General features: G+C 35.3%; 1 protein-coding gene across 14 annotated transcripts in view; it reads right to left on the minus strand.

The window, feature by feature from the left end:
• Positions 1-14,504, minus strand: part of ADGRL2 (adhesion G protein-coupled receptor L2) — a 271,291-nt gene that overhangs the window by 178,989 nt on the left and 77,798 nt on the right. Inside the window, exon 1 of one of the 14 annotated variants that reach the window (XM_033416627.2) lies at positions 42-164. The exons of the other annotated variants lie outside the window; for them this stretch is intronic. The gene's annotated coding sequence lies outside the window, so the exon portion shown is untranslated. Of the gene's footprint in view, positions 1-41; positions 165-14,504 lie in introns of those variants that run through there. 14 annotated transcript variants of the gene reach the window in all.

Here is a 14,504-nt window from a genome sequence, read left to right on the forward strand (position 1 = left end):
GCACCCGAGCAAGGGGGAGGGGAGCGAAAGGGGACACTTACGGGTTCGAGCTGTTCGGGTGGCGGTGGCCCAGCAGCCGCCCGAGAACAGGCCGGCCCCGGCTCCGCCGGCGGGGCGGCCGCAGGGCTGTCCGGGCGGCGGCGGCGGCGGCGGCGGCGGCGGCGAGGGACGCGCGCGCACGGCCGCTGAACGCGCCTCGGAGGCGGCCTGCGGTGGCTAGCGCCCCTCCTCTCCCTCCCCATCGGCTCGCCCCCCCGGGTCTCGGGGCTCCGCATCCAGCCCCCAGCGTCAACACACCCATTCCATCCCGAGCCCCACCTCCCCAAACTCCACTCACTGCGCGCTCGGTCCTCCGCGCGCTCCGGCGGCGCGCGCTGTCCATCCTGTCCACACACACGCACTTTAAAAACATTTATTTTATTTCTGGAACGGGGTGAAAGGTATTTGGGAGAGCGCGGCGCTCCGGCCTCCGAGGCGGGGGGCAGGGGGCTGGCCCGGAACTCGGGGTCTCCTCCCCTCTCCCCTCCAGGCTCAGGAGCTCTCTCCTAGCCAGCACTTCGGAGAGGCGCTCAGGATGCGTCTTTTACCCACCCCGTCTCCAGGTTTTCTCTTTTCTCCGCGCGGCGAGCCGGAGGCCCCTAAACTTTTCGTTTCCGCGGCCCTCCTTTTGTGTGACTGCTCGGAGGAGAAAGAACGTCTGTTCGCCTCGGCTGCCTCCGTCCGGCTGGGGCGCGCGGGGGACGCTCCATGGTTAATGCGTCTTTGATACCTGAGATTTCCGGCGGGCTCGTTAATGAAAGTTACATTTTTTTAAAATTGCGATGACTTTTTCTTTGTAGTTACAGAGAGCTAGCCAAACTTTGACTTTATTGACTATATTTCACAAGAGCGTTTTGTTTGTTTTTGATTAAACCCACCAGGACAAGCAAAGGAAGGAAAGGAGACTACAAGGCTCTACTCGCAAGTGCATTTATCGTGCTGTTTAGGTCTGTTTCCCTCATTTCCTTACATTGAAACTGCTTTTGCTCTTGTCCTCTGACCACACTTCCTTGCGCCTCTCTGTTGGTAGTGTTAGCAAACAGCCAGACAGCGCCTACGATGGACCTAAACTAAAGAGAATAGACCACGTCGGAGAAAATCGTGCTTGAAAAATGTTCGAAAGCCAGTTGTGTCCTTTGCATACGAGTAAAATCAAACCTGGATTTTTTTTTTAATTACAAAATTTCTGAGCTAAAATGTATGTCTAAACCACTGTTTATACTAATGAATGAAGGCATCAATTAAAGAAGCTTGTTTGCATTGGTTTTCAAGAAAAACTGATTCTCCAAGACTTAAAATCTCTAGAAAATAGGATGAAACTTGAGCTTCTTCGCTTTCAGAAACAATATGTACTTTTTGTTGCTGTGGGTATGTTGCAGTCATCATACGTCAGAAATCATTTCAAACAACAGTGTTATTAAAATGTCAACAGCAGATTGTTCAAAAGACATGAAGACTCTAAATACCTATATTTTGTCACAAAGCCAGATATTTGTAGTACTAAGGTAAATCCAGCTATTAGTCAAGTTTTCTCTCAACTTGTAAAAAATCAAGTTAAAAGTACATATGTGCAAATAACTGAAACATGCTCTTTTGGTTGATTCATTATAATTCTCAGGTTCAAAGAAGAATCCTTGATGATCAAATTTTTTTCTACTTAATGTATTGATGTTTTAACATTCTCACCAATACAAAAGATAAGAGGAGCCACATAGAGCATTGGTGCTTTAAACTACATGAACACTTCCATTTGGAATTTCTTAGATAACATATAATTCAAATATCGGTGCAGGATATAAACTAGTCTAGAAAAAAAAAACACTTATGCAGAGCTAGTGTGAAACCTTATTTCGTTTTTACATCTGTCAAAATTTATACATACGACAGATCTACCTAGGAAAACTAAATCAGGCTTCTTTAAAGTAGTTGAAAAGAAGGAAGACTTATAGAATTCTCAGACCTCAGTGGTCATTTATATCACAGTCTCCCTTGGAATTTAAAATTATTTTATTCAGTATTGTAAGCCAAGATATGTCAAACTGATAATAATTTGCATTTACCGAAAAATTTTAGCCCTTTCTTTTGTTCATCTTTGAAGATTTTTCATTCATCTAGGCATGATTCTCATGAAGTCCCAATGAGTGCATAGATCAGTTTAATGCTATTTTCTTTGGGGAGGCAGAACTTGGGCTGACGTTTTTATTTAGTAAGTTTAGTAAGTAATCAGAAAATTTTGCCTGAATTAAGCTGCCCATATGTTGGCTCATTTACTTGTTTATTTAACTCTCTCAGAAAGAATCTCAGGAAGAACCCACTGTCTTCATTTCTTAGGTCTGATGCACTTTGATGCTCAGGACATAATTGAGTCACTCTCCACTATGTTCCTGAAGAGACTACAAAAAAAGGAGGATGCATGGGAGGGGAAAGAAATTGTCAGAAGTGGGTTAAATCTATAGGGAGTGGGAAATGCCTCAAACAAGTTTTTAATTTTAACTCAATAGTATATGTATTTTATAGAGTTCAAAGAGTTCAACACTTTTTTCGTAAGCATATAATAAGCTTGCTGTTTTTATAATTATATCTAAATGTATCTCTTCTCTAGGATAATATTTTAAATATTAAAGAATTTTTAATTCTTTCCTTGCACTTTACACATAATAATGCTTCAACCTTCTTTTCATCCACAAAGAATTGAAACAGAGCTTTTAATTGCATTGATACATTCAAGATTAAGCTGTTAGCCACAAACCTGCCATTACAAAAGAACACTTAAATGACACACACACACATCCAGAAAACATAATTTGTCTGACACTTCATGACAATTCAAAACATAATTTATAACAATACAGGTGTTATGGTAGGAAAAAATGAAATGAGAAACTTAATAATGTTCACAGATGTTAGCAAGCTAAGGGGAGTTGGAATATGTTATGCATTCCCTGCAATCCAATCAATTTAACTACACAATCTGTACTATTATTTAAGTAATGGCAAAATCATTGACTTATTCATAATACTTGCTAATTGTTTTTAAAAATAAATTCTACAAAGGACAAAGGAAACACCCATTTCCATTTGTTTTATGTTAAATCAACATCTAACCACGCATGGTGATTTCATTCAAAGAAAACAGAAGGAACTCATTAGCTTATGTGGTTTGAGAGATTGATGGGCTTCAAACATTTTAACCATACATGTTTTTTCCAACTGTAGAAACTCATGTTTTTAATTTAAACATCTTTATGAAACTAAAGATTATTTTATTCAATGGATTCACATATTTCTGATACAGAAATTGTGCTAATTTTTAAAGCTATTTACCATCCAGGCATCTTCATTTAGAGGGAAGTGATGAGGTACTTGTCAAAATACAAATATGAATGCTAATAGTATGGGTACCAATTTAGCGAATCTGAAAAAGTATGAAAATGGGCGTGGTTGCAAAGTATCGCGGTTAGTATAAGCCAGTAGAACACAGTAACCTCTTCAATGCCCCACCCTGGCAAACTTGGATATAGGTAAGCCAGTTCTAAAAGGGGCCACATGGAGGTGGGCTTGGGTGGGGCAGAGAGAGGATCCAGGTCTTGATGCTGGATCAGAAATTGTGTGAAGTTTGAGCTACAAGCTGTAGAGAACTACCAGTGAGAATAGATTGTATTCATTACTTTTGCCTTTGATGAGAGAGCTCTGTGAAAGTTCTAAAACAAAACAAATAAAAACATGTGAAACTGCTCTAGTTTCTAATACAGAAATAGAAATAAAATTAGCTAGATTTCATCCTAAACTTTGTGTTCCCTTTTCTTCGTTACTGTTCAGTGTTGCTTAGTGCTGAAACGTTTTCCCTACTCTAGAAAATAAATCTTTTAAAGCTCTAGAGCAGATCAAAGCAATTATGTGCATACCCAGACTTAACTAGAACTCGTTGAAAGTTCCTAGCATTGTTTTTCATTTTAGTTTTGCCATGCATGTAGGCTGAAAAGAAATCAGAACTCATTTTCCATGAGAGAATAAACATATGAAAGCATTTGGGAAAGCCAATAAGCTTTTTTTTTTTTTTTTTTTTTTTTGCCAATAAGCTTTTAATTCTTCTCCCAGTTCTCTCCAGGCTGAGTAAATCTTGGTCCAAGAAGGCGAAACCCTATCTAAAATGTAGAGATGCAGTCTCCAAAAATAATGATAGTTTAAACTGTATTATAAATATGATTATGGTGTGCTGTACTTAATGATATTATTTAGAAGTACCTGATCACATATATTATTAAATACCTATCAGTTTGTAATAAATACTTCTTAAAAATATGCACCGAAACAACTGGTAGCTTGACTCTTTCTGTGTGCTTAGAGTGTTTATATATGTCTAACTGTGTATAAAGGATTATACAATTTTTATACCATTATGATACTCAAAAGTAAGCGAGTTAAAAAAGTTGCCCCTCGGGTTTCCCTGGTGGCGCAGTGGTTGAGAGTCCGCCTGCCGATGCAGGGGACACGGGTTCGTGCCCCCGTCCGGGAAGATGCCGCGGAGCGGCTGGGCCCGTGAGCCATGGCCGCTGAGCCTGCGCGTCCGGAGCCTGTGCTCCGCAACGGGAGAGGCCACACAGTGAGAGGCCTGTGTACCGCAAAAAAAAAAAAAAGAAAAAAGAAAAAAAGTTGCCCCTCATAATACTGCTCCACTGAGTCTTACCCAACTCAAAGTCAGTCAGTATTGCTTTCACATAGATTATTCTCATAATTGTTGGTAATATCTGCACCTTGAGGATTTTCTATAATCGTGTCTTATAGATCTACTAGCAATGTTTCTGTCAAACCAGGAAGTGTAACTATAAGAACACACATTTTATAGAAAGCTATGACTTCTTATAATAATTATTTTTTCATCATAAATTCTCATAACCAAATGTTTTCTTACTAAAGTGTGTAGTTTAAAATTGAGCCTCCTCGTCCCTTTCCTATACATGCAAACCTCTGTCAACAATACAGGTGAGGGGCTTCCCTCGTGGCGCAGTGGTTGAGAATCTGCCTGCTAATGAAGGGGACACGGGTTCGAGCCCTGGTCCGGGAAGATCCCACATGCCACGGAGCAACTAGGCCCGTGAGCCACAACTACTGAGCCGGCGTGTCTGGAGCCTGTGCTCCACAACAAGAGAGGCCGCGACAGTGAGAGGCCCGCGCACCGCGATGAAGAGTGGTCCCCGCTTGCCACAACTAGAGATAGCCTGCGCACAGAAACGAAGACCCAACACAGCAAAAATAAATTAATTAATTAATAAACTCCTATCCCCAACATCTTCTTAAAAAAAAAAAAAAACAAATGAAATTTCTTTAAATTTTTTTTAATTGTTAAACTAAAAGTAACCTAAAAGCACAAGTCTTTGTGAAATAGCAATTTCACGCAAGTTTAAATTGAATTTTTAGTGCCTCTGAGAATATGACTTTGATTATTCATGTCATAGTTCACTGTAGTATGGCAAAACTTGCAAAAGGCTTTTAAGAGTCAGGAAACAAATTCACAAATGCCCTCTTTGCATTTTAGAAAGTGAGTCAAAGATATATAACACTTCTAATATTTCATATTAGAATACATTGAAGTTATCCTAATGATACAGCATAAAATGATAACTGAAATATGTGATCTTAGTATTTTTAAACACAAAATTGCTTTGGTACAGTTTTGAAAATATTTGATAATCTAAAATTGTGTAACATGAGATGTTTGACCTTGACTTTTTGATCGTATAAGCTGTTACTAACATTATTCATTTTTTTGTCCTCTAATTAATATGATGGTTATTTTTTAACTACACTTATCTTTTTCACTGTATTTTTAAAAGGCCTTTATTGGTTGTATATATTTTAATAAAAATAAATTTGAGCATGTGGAAACTAGAACAGCAATTTGCAGAGATTTTTCTTCTCAACCAAGTTCTCATCATAGTTTCTTGATAATAGAATGTTGCCATCTCTGTTTTCAAGAATAATTTAAATCTTTAAGTTTTCAACTTATTGCAACTCTTTACAATGCATTCTTAAAGTCACTATGAAATCCATCACTTAGGTCCTAGACCAAACAATGATGTAATAGGCATACGTTTTTGTGATAAGTAAAAGTGCATTAGAAAAGAATCTTTTCTTTTTCTTTTAATTAGCATCCAAATTTAGAATCATACTAAAATGTCATCGATATCTCAAAGAGGTACTGAAATGATTTGGTAATGATAAGGTTTTGTTGAGTGATATTCAATGAAGAAATTCTGGTTTAGGTTAAACAATAAAAACACATAATCTCTCCAGCTATTCTACATTAAAAAGAAGTTGCCAAACTATCACCTGGATAATACATTCTTTGAATTATTTTGGTTCAATGATGGGGATGTGCTGCACTACACCATCCACACTCTTATCCAACTATCCTGGTTACCAAAAATCACATATCTACAATATAACTAAAGAGGATTATTAGTGCATTAAAAGAGTGTTCCCCTTCATTATGGGACTGTAATTTATGACACCAATTTAATTAGTACTATGACCTTACTACCTTAATTTAATGACCCAAATTCAAACCACGTATGTGTAATTGTTCAGACAATGTAGAATACACGGCAAGAAAAACTAATTTCCTGTTTATTATCTAATGATAATTGAAACACAATAATTCATTATAATATACTCTGCTACTGCTATATATGAAGTGGCATGTCTCAAGGAAAGAGATTATGGAAATAACATGAAAAATATTTATAGTCTGTTAAAATCAGAGAAAAGTTGAATTTGTTAAAATCAGAGAAAAGAATGCTAGCTATAAAATGTAAATGTTTGAGAAATCAAAGTATGTAAACTATTTTTAAATAATATGGATCCCCAGAAGACTATCATTTATCATTTTAAAATAAACTTATGGGTAATCAAATAAGGAATCTGAAAAATATTTTTTTTAATGAATTTTGACATTTCATATAATTATTCAGTGTTTACTTGCCAGTGCCCTGTTACAAAATGATTTTAAATATGATTTATATAAATCAAAAAGAATTATGCAGATGTAGATTTGAGAAGATAATGCTGGCCTGTTGTTTATATTGAATATTTCTATACAGGAAGAAATCATGTGATGTCAAAAATAGATACTAAATTCAATTTTTATAAAACTCTTTAACTACTTAGGTAGATTTATAGCTTATCAAAATTCAGAGGTAAAATATTACACCTTATCACTGAGGGAAGTCTATCTTTGCCTGAATTTTCCAGTTAATGAAAGAAGTGTTTAAATACTCTAGTTAGATTATTAACTTCTACAAAACTGAAACAGATGTGTGTCTTAGTATGCCATTAAGTTTATGATTTACATAGAAACCTTACATAGAGCTGAGCAGAGGCCAATGATTCTAATTTGCTCTAGATTTACAATAACCTGATCTGGTTTTTGTAAGTATTGTAACACTTTTTAAACAAAATTAGAAAGCAGTTGTGCTTTGTGTGATTAAAGATGCAATTCCCTCTGGAGTAATGAGAAAAGTTAGAACATGTTTCTTTCTTTATGGATGTTTCTATTATAAACACGAGTGCTATACATTATATATTTTTGTTACTATGATTTCCTTGTTTTTAATTATAAAATAAACCAACTGAATTTCACTGGAGTCTCAATTGAAACTATGCCAAAATTTAGCTGAAGAATGTGTACTGAGCTTCATAAAAATCCTTAAAATTTTTCCCAGGGTATTAAGGTCTTGTTATACAAATACTAGTTCACCATAATTTTCTAGAGCAAAATATCTTTCTGATTAAGACCTCCACAGCAAAAAAGACTTGAGTGCTAAATACATTTCAAGCCCTGGAAAAAGGCATATATAAAATTGTTCAAGACTAATGATCACTGGATTCATATAAGTTACAAATAGAAAAAAAGTTCGTTTATTTTATCTTATTACACAAATAATAATATTTATGGCAGTATTATTTAAACCTCCTCTACTTTGCTTGGTGAATTGTAATCCATCAGCTCCTAATAAACCAAATCTATAAAAATACATTATTTTAAACACTGTGAATACTGTTTTCTTAAAAAATCAGTCAGAAATGTTGATATAAATATCGTTGTAAGCATTTGTGTGTATATTTATGTTTATAGAAAATAAGTACATGCAAAAGTATTAATTCATTAAAAGTTTATCTCTCATAAAACCTTTATTAGCCCTTGAAGTCTTTGCCACTTCATTTTAAATGATTTATCTTTTGAATAACAAGGTTCCATTAATCTGTTTGACAAAAGAATTTTTAAATCATTTAAATAATTTATTTGAATGAATTATTTAATTTCTGTAAAATTTGTGCACATGTATATGTATATACCTGTGTCTATATATTTGTCTTCTGGCACAATATCACAGAAGAAATACAAAACAGAATTCAGAATACATTGTCCTTGACACCAGCAGTGTGACTTGGTGTTGCTGCCCATGTGTGCTTTGATCACCCACTGTTTGCACAGGACCCCTGTTAAAAGGCCATTTGTGCTACATTTGACACAGCAGGGTGATTTAATGTCAGAGAAACATGCATGTGATTTTCTATATTCATTTTTAATCCTGCACTTTTACTGAGATTGTAGGCTGACATATTTTTCAAAATGCAAGACTAATAAAGGCAATTATTCAACACTAGGAAAACCTGCTTTCCGCAATTCAGTGCTCGAGGTGCTACTGAAAAGTAGTAAACATACGCCATCCCCAGAGAAATAAATCATCTGGGGAAACAGGGCAAATACACATGGAAAATAAATAAGAATATACACAAAAATTTATAAGCAAGTACACAAAACTAGGACATAAAAATTTATATAATAAGTTTAAGATGCATGGCATTCAGGAATTTTAACTATATACTCTCTCTTCACAGACTATTACTTCACAAAATTTTCTCTCAAATAGATCTTATTATTCTTTTCCCCTGAAGATGCATTTTTATTAATAAAAATAATGAAACCATTGGATTTTTCTCTAACTTTGGTGAGGTTATGGAATAAATTTATGATAAGTTATCATCAATTTTATTTTTAAACATGCAGGAAAATAAGCTTTCACTTATGTATCTCCTACACACAACAAAACAAGTTTTACATCATATATATATATATGGTAAAACCTTCTAAGTCACCTTTCTTTTGGAAACTCCATCCAGTTTTTTCTTTGTAGTACTGTTCCCCTCTCTACTATGTAAGGTTTTGGTGGTTTCATTCGGGTTTTATTTTAATGTTGTGATCCATCCTTTCAACAAATTTCTTTTAACTTTAATTTACCAGGGAGGTACTAACTTTACTTACATGAAAATCTCAATCTTTGCTTGTGACATGTAACAAAATTTGAGGTCTCTGTCTTCTCCACGTCTTCTCCCACTTATCCAACCATCCGTAAAACCAGCTATAACACTATACCACTGTATACCCATTACCCACAATACTCAAATCTTAGTAAGGAGGTATGAGAATCACCCAGCACTCTCACACAACTTTTGAAGCCCCTGATATACCAAAGTAGCGTCATGAATTCTCAGGGAGACAGTAGTCTTTGAGAAGTTCGTTAGATGTCTAAAACTGCTTTCTGGAACTTCCTCTCTGGAAGCACCTTCCTCCCTACCCATGTTCTTGTATCTAGAAATGTAAATAGCCTCCCAAATACGTCCAAGTTGTATGATACAGGAAGTAACATTATACTGCTTAGAATGGTATGCACCAATCAGATGAAGTCGTTTTCTAATCATTTCTCCTACTCTCAGATTTTTGACGAACAGTGGCTTCTTTATTGTCTAGCAAAGGGCCTGAGCTGTAGTTGGTTGTTGGAAAGCATTTATGGAAAAATGAGTTAGAATCCTATAATCATAAATACTGTTATAATATTTAGTTCAATAAGGCAGCTGCTTGTTATACAAATATTATAGCACTGCTTTGCTGATGTAGATGTTATAAGTCAAACAACCTAGAAATCTTGTACAAATGTACTTATCACAAGTGTACATATAAACAACACACACATAAATTTACTTCTTAACAAATTTGTTTAGTCAATTTATTGAAATGTTTTTATAGGCCATATGTAAATATTTTAATATCTACACAAATTAGCGATTACAATGAAATTTTAATGTCTTCCAAAAGTTAATAACAATGTTTGTGTGTATGTGTGCTTTTACGTGAAGAGAAAAACAAATAGAGACAAATTGTTCAAGGAGTTTCTAGCACTATTAATTATCTTAGCGTGTGTCTGTGCCTCTGTCTGTGTGTGTTGGGGAGGTAGGAAGTAGGCAGAAAATTAATTAATGCATTTGAGTTTTTCAACTCAGAGAAGTTGAAAAGTTGGTTTTCTGTTCCATTTTACCTAGAACAGTCCTTCTCCCTTCGACTTTTTCTGTCCCAACAACTTATATAAGATAAAGATGTGTCAAGGGAACCTCAGAAATTAGAATAAAGGGGCTTACATGAAGATTTTCAAGGGTTATATTTTGCACCCCGGCACTTTGGTCTTATTTAAAGACAAAACATCTGACATCTTATACATTATGGTCAAAAGTATCATACTTCCATTTTAGTTCACTTATGATTCACTAAGCAAAGACTGGAACCCTACATTCAAGAGCCAAAAAGTATTTTAATCATTTTTTTCCTTCTAAATCACCAGCAAATGTTATTAATATTATCTTAAAGAGTAAATTATGGTGACCTAAATGGGAAGGAAATCCAAAAAAGGAGGAATATATGTATACGTATAGCTGATTCACTTTGCTGTACAGCAGAAGCTAACACAACATTGTAAAGCAATTACACTCCAATAAAAATTAATTTAAAAAAAGTAAATTAATTAATCAAAATTTCCAAGGAAGATGCTCTGACTTTCTGATGACACTTTAAATGTCGTTTCTTTTTGCTTACATTCCTGTTTTGTTTTTTTTTAAAAGAAAAAAACTTACCAAAATATATTAGTAAGTACTTGGCTATCTCAGAAAATCACACTGAATATTATTTTATCTTTCTTTGATGACATGGAATTTTTCAGTGTTGAAGGACCATCAAAATGAACATTGATTATCATAGCACTTATTACACATCACTGTATTTATTGATTTGCTCCTCCCCCCTAGATAGTAAACTCCTTAAAAATCTCACTAAACTTTATATGTGCAGCTGTTAGCACAGCATATAATAGAGATCACAAACCGCTGATCTATATAAAATCTAACCGACAAAGGTAATTCATTAGCCCCATAGATGTTGGGCCACACAGTGTTTTGTTTTGTTTTGTTTTTAATCGACTTTTTGTCAACTTTTAAAAATTAAAAGGCTTCAATTAAAACTTAGATTTCCAGCTTCTGGTGGGGAAAAGAAAAGAAACATCCAGCAACTTTGACATATATTACCTCATAGCAACACTCGGCAGAAGAGGCGTTCCCTTCCAAACCAAAGGTCCACTCTTGGACTCACCACATTCTCCAACATTCCTTAATACCTCATAACCAAGGCAGTGTCTTGTGCCTCGAGTGACCCAATTTGTGATAATGTTTTGTGTTCTACTTTAACAGTGGCATTAAAAGAAAGTGAAATGTATCTTCACCTCTATATCTGTAAAGTGGGAAAGGAAAGATAGATCAAGAGGACTATATATTTCTCCCAGCTGCCTTTCACTCACTCACTTTTTCTTCCTGGCTCCTGTAAATATTTTAATTTTTGAGCTCCAATGGCCAATAGTTTATATGTGAACAAATGTGTGAATTATACTGTTAATACGCATTATAGGCTATGAAGAAATGTATTAAGTAGTAGTAATAGTGCTTCTCTGTGAGGCTGTACATATATACTAACTCCTCTGTGCACTTACTACATAACTCAATAATAAAGTTATAGTGCCCCCCTTATTCTTACTGATTGGCTTAATCTTCTCTACTTATATTCACATTTAATAGCTTTCTCTTTTTCTCCCCACTTGAAACCACTTTCCACCACTCTTCCACTGATGTTTACTCTTGTACTTTCTTTTCTTTCTGAGACCAGTTCAGTTTCCCTACAGGGGAAGGTACCTTGGCATTAACAAATGATGATTTTGATTCTTCTGTAATACCTAATATCCCATAAATATAGCTCAAGGGAGGACAAATGAAAGGAACCAGTCTTTTTCAACCAAATAAATGGAAACAAACACCCTTTTAAGGACTAATACATACAGTTTAGAAGACTTACTGGTTAAACAAATAATTAAGACGTTAATTTAGCAGAAACTGTTAAGTGGAAAATGTTTTAAAGCAAACAAGCTAAGCTTTTACTAAAAGTTACTAGAAGTAATTGATTGTCTCAGATATGTTCAAAAAATATTCTTTCTTAAGATTATACTTTTCAAAGGAGACTATAATTGAGATTATCTACTGAACCTGAGTTAGGAAAATTTATTTTTTTTAATATTGCTAATGTATGTTATGTTTCTTATTTTTAGTATTATTTGTATTATTATTATTCCTCATTTATTTTTTATTTTGATTTACAAATTTGTATTATGATTATAGGTCAAAACATTTCCCCATGAACTATAACTCTATTTTACCTAGTATGCCACCTAGAAAATGTGATCATAACGAGCTACTCCACGAAGTGAGACTCACCCATATTAAACATGCTAGGGGCTTCCCTTCCCTGGTGGCGCAGTGGTTGAGAGTCTGCCTGCCGATGCAGGGGACACGGGTTCGTGCCCCGGTCCGGGAAAATCCCACATGCCGCGGAGCGGCTGGGCCCGTGAGACATGGCCGCTGAGCCTGCGCGTCTGGAGCCTGTGCTCTGCAACGGGAGAGGCCCGCGTACAAAAACAAAACAAAACAAAACATGCTAGCATTTAAAAATTCCTATAAATTATATTGTTGGCATAATATCCTTTGTATCAGTTAAAAATCCTGAGTAATATATACACTCTGAAAAGACCTTTGTACTCATTTCATAGTCTTATTGAAATACTGCTCTCCCCTATTTAACAGTTTTACAAAACTTTCAACTAACTTCTTTTCTTAAAGCACACAAACATCTGCCTACCATTTTTCTTCTTCTCCTTTTTTTTTTAATACAGCAGGTTCTTATTAGTTATCTATTTTATACATATTAGTGTATATATGTCAATCCCAATCTCCCAATTCATCCCACCACCCCCATTTTATTATTTTATTAAAAAACTACCTAGGCAGCTTCATCATTAAAACTTTATTAGAACAATTATATCTGTCAATTGTTGGGATAGACACCATTTAAAAGAAAATCATCAAGAATCATTTCCCTTGCAATCTAGAACAGATATTGGCATATATGATTGAATCTCCTTCATATTAGAAGTTTTCTTTTTTTTTCACTAAGCAAGGCACTTCTGAATGACGAAAACAAAATTGAGCTTCCAGTAATTATAGTATTTATTTTTCAAAAAATTTGTCTTGGACTTCCCTGGTGGTGCAGTGGTTAAGAATCCACCTGCCAATGCAGGGGACACAAGTTCGATCCCTGGTCCGGGAAGATCCCACATGCTGTGGAACAACTGAGCCTGTGTGCCACAACTACTGAAGCCCGCACGCCTAGAGCCGATGCTCCACAACAAGAGAAGCCCGCGCACTCCAACGAAGAGTAGCCCCCACGCGCTGCAACTAGAGAAAGCACGCACACAGCAACGAACACCCAATGCAGCCAAAAATAAATAAATACATTTATTTTCAAAAATTTGTATTTTCTCCCTTTTCACTTTTCCTGACAAATTGTAAGATAAAAGTTATATTCAATTCATAAAATTGGATAATTAATTTGGCCAATTAACTTAGTCTGTGTCCATGCTAAAAAGTATGAAACATTTTTACTGTTATTTTTGATTCAATAGAATACATACATTAAGAAGTGAAATTTCTTTTCTTGATGCTTAATGAGCATTCCATGAGGCTATACCTAGGTGAAATCATTTATGTTCACTGCTTCCTTAAAATTCTGCAATTTCGTATAGTGAAGAATTTAGTAAATACCATTTTAAATGACTTTTCTCTCCAAAAGTTTTTGAAACAGCACCACTGAAGCACTTGACATATCCTTTCCAAAAAGGCATGATATTACTTTTGAAAAATAAGGCTATATTGAAGATTAACCTTTTCTTCTCCCTTACCTTAAAAAAGATCAGTTGAAAAAGATCTGAAAAGGGCCTTATAAAGTAAAGTGTAAATTCAGTTAAGTTTAGTTAATGCTAATTTTAAGATGCTATTTTTTTTTTTTTTAATTTTTTCAGAAAAGCAAAGTAACTTAAAAGCTTAAAATTTGGACCAGGCCACATAGATTCAGATCTCAGCTCCACCTTTTTCAAGCTGTGTATCCTTGCATAAGTTATGGAAGCTCATCTTTAAATTAACTGTTATTTTCTTTCCTCTCTTATAAAATGGGAAATAATAATTTCCTGTATTTTTATAGT

Source organism: Orcinus orca, chromosome 1 (genome assembly GCF_937001465.1).
Source record: "Orcinus orca chromosome 1, mOrcOrc1.1, whole genome shotgun sequence".
Taxonomy (NCBI): Eukaryota; Metazoa; Chordata; class Mammalia; order Artiodactyla; family Delphinidae; genus Orcinus; species Orcinus orca.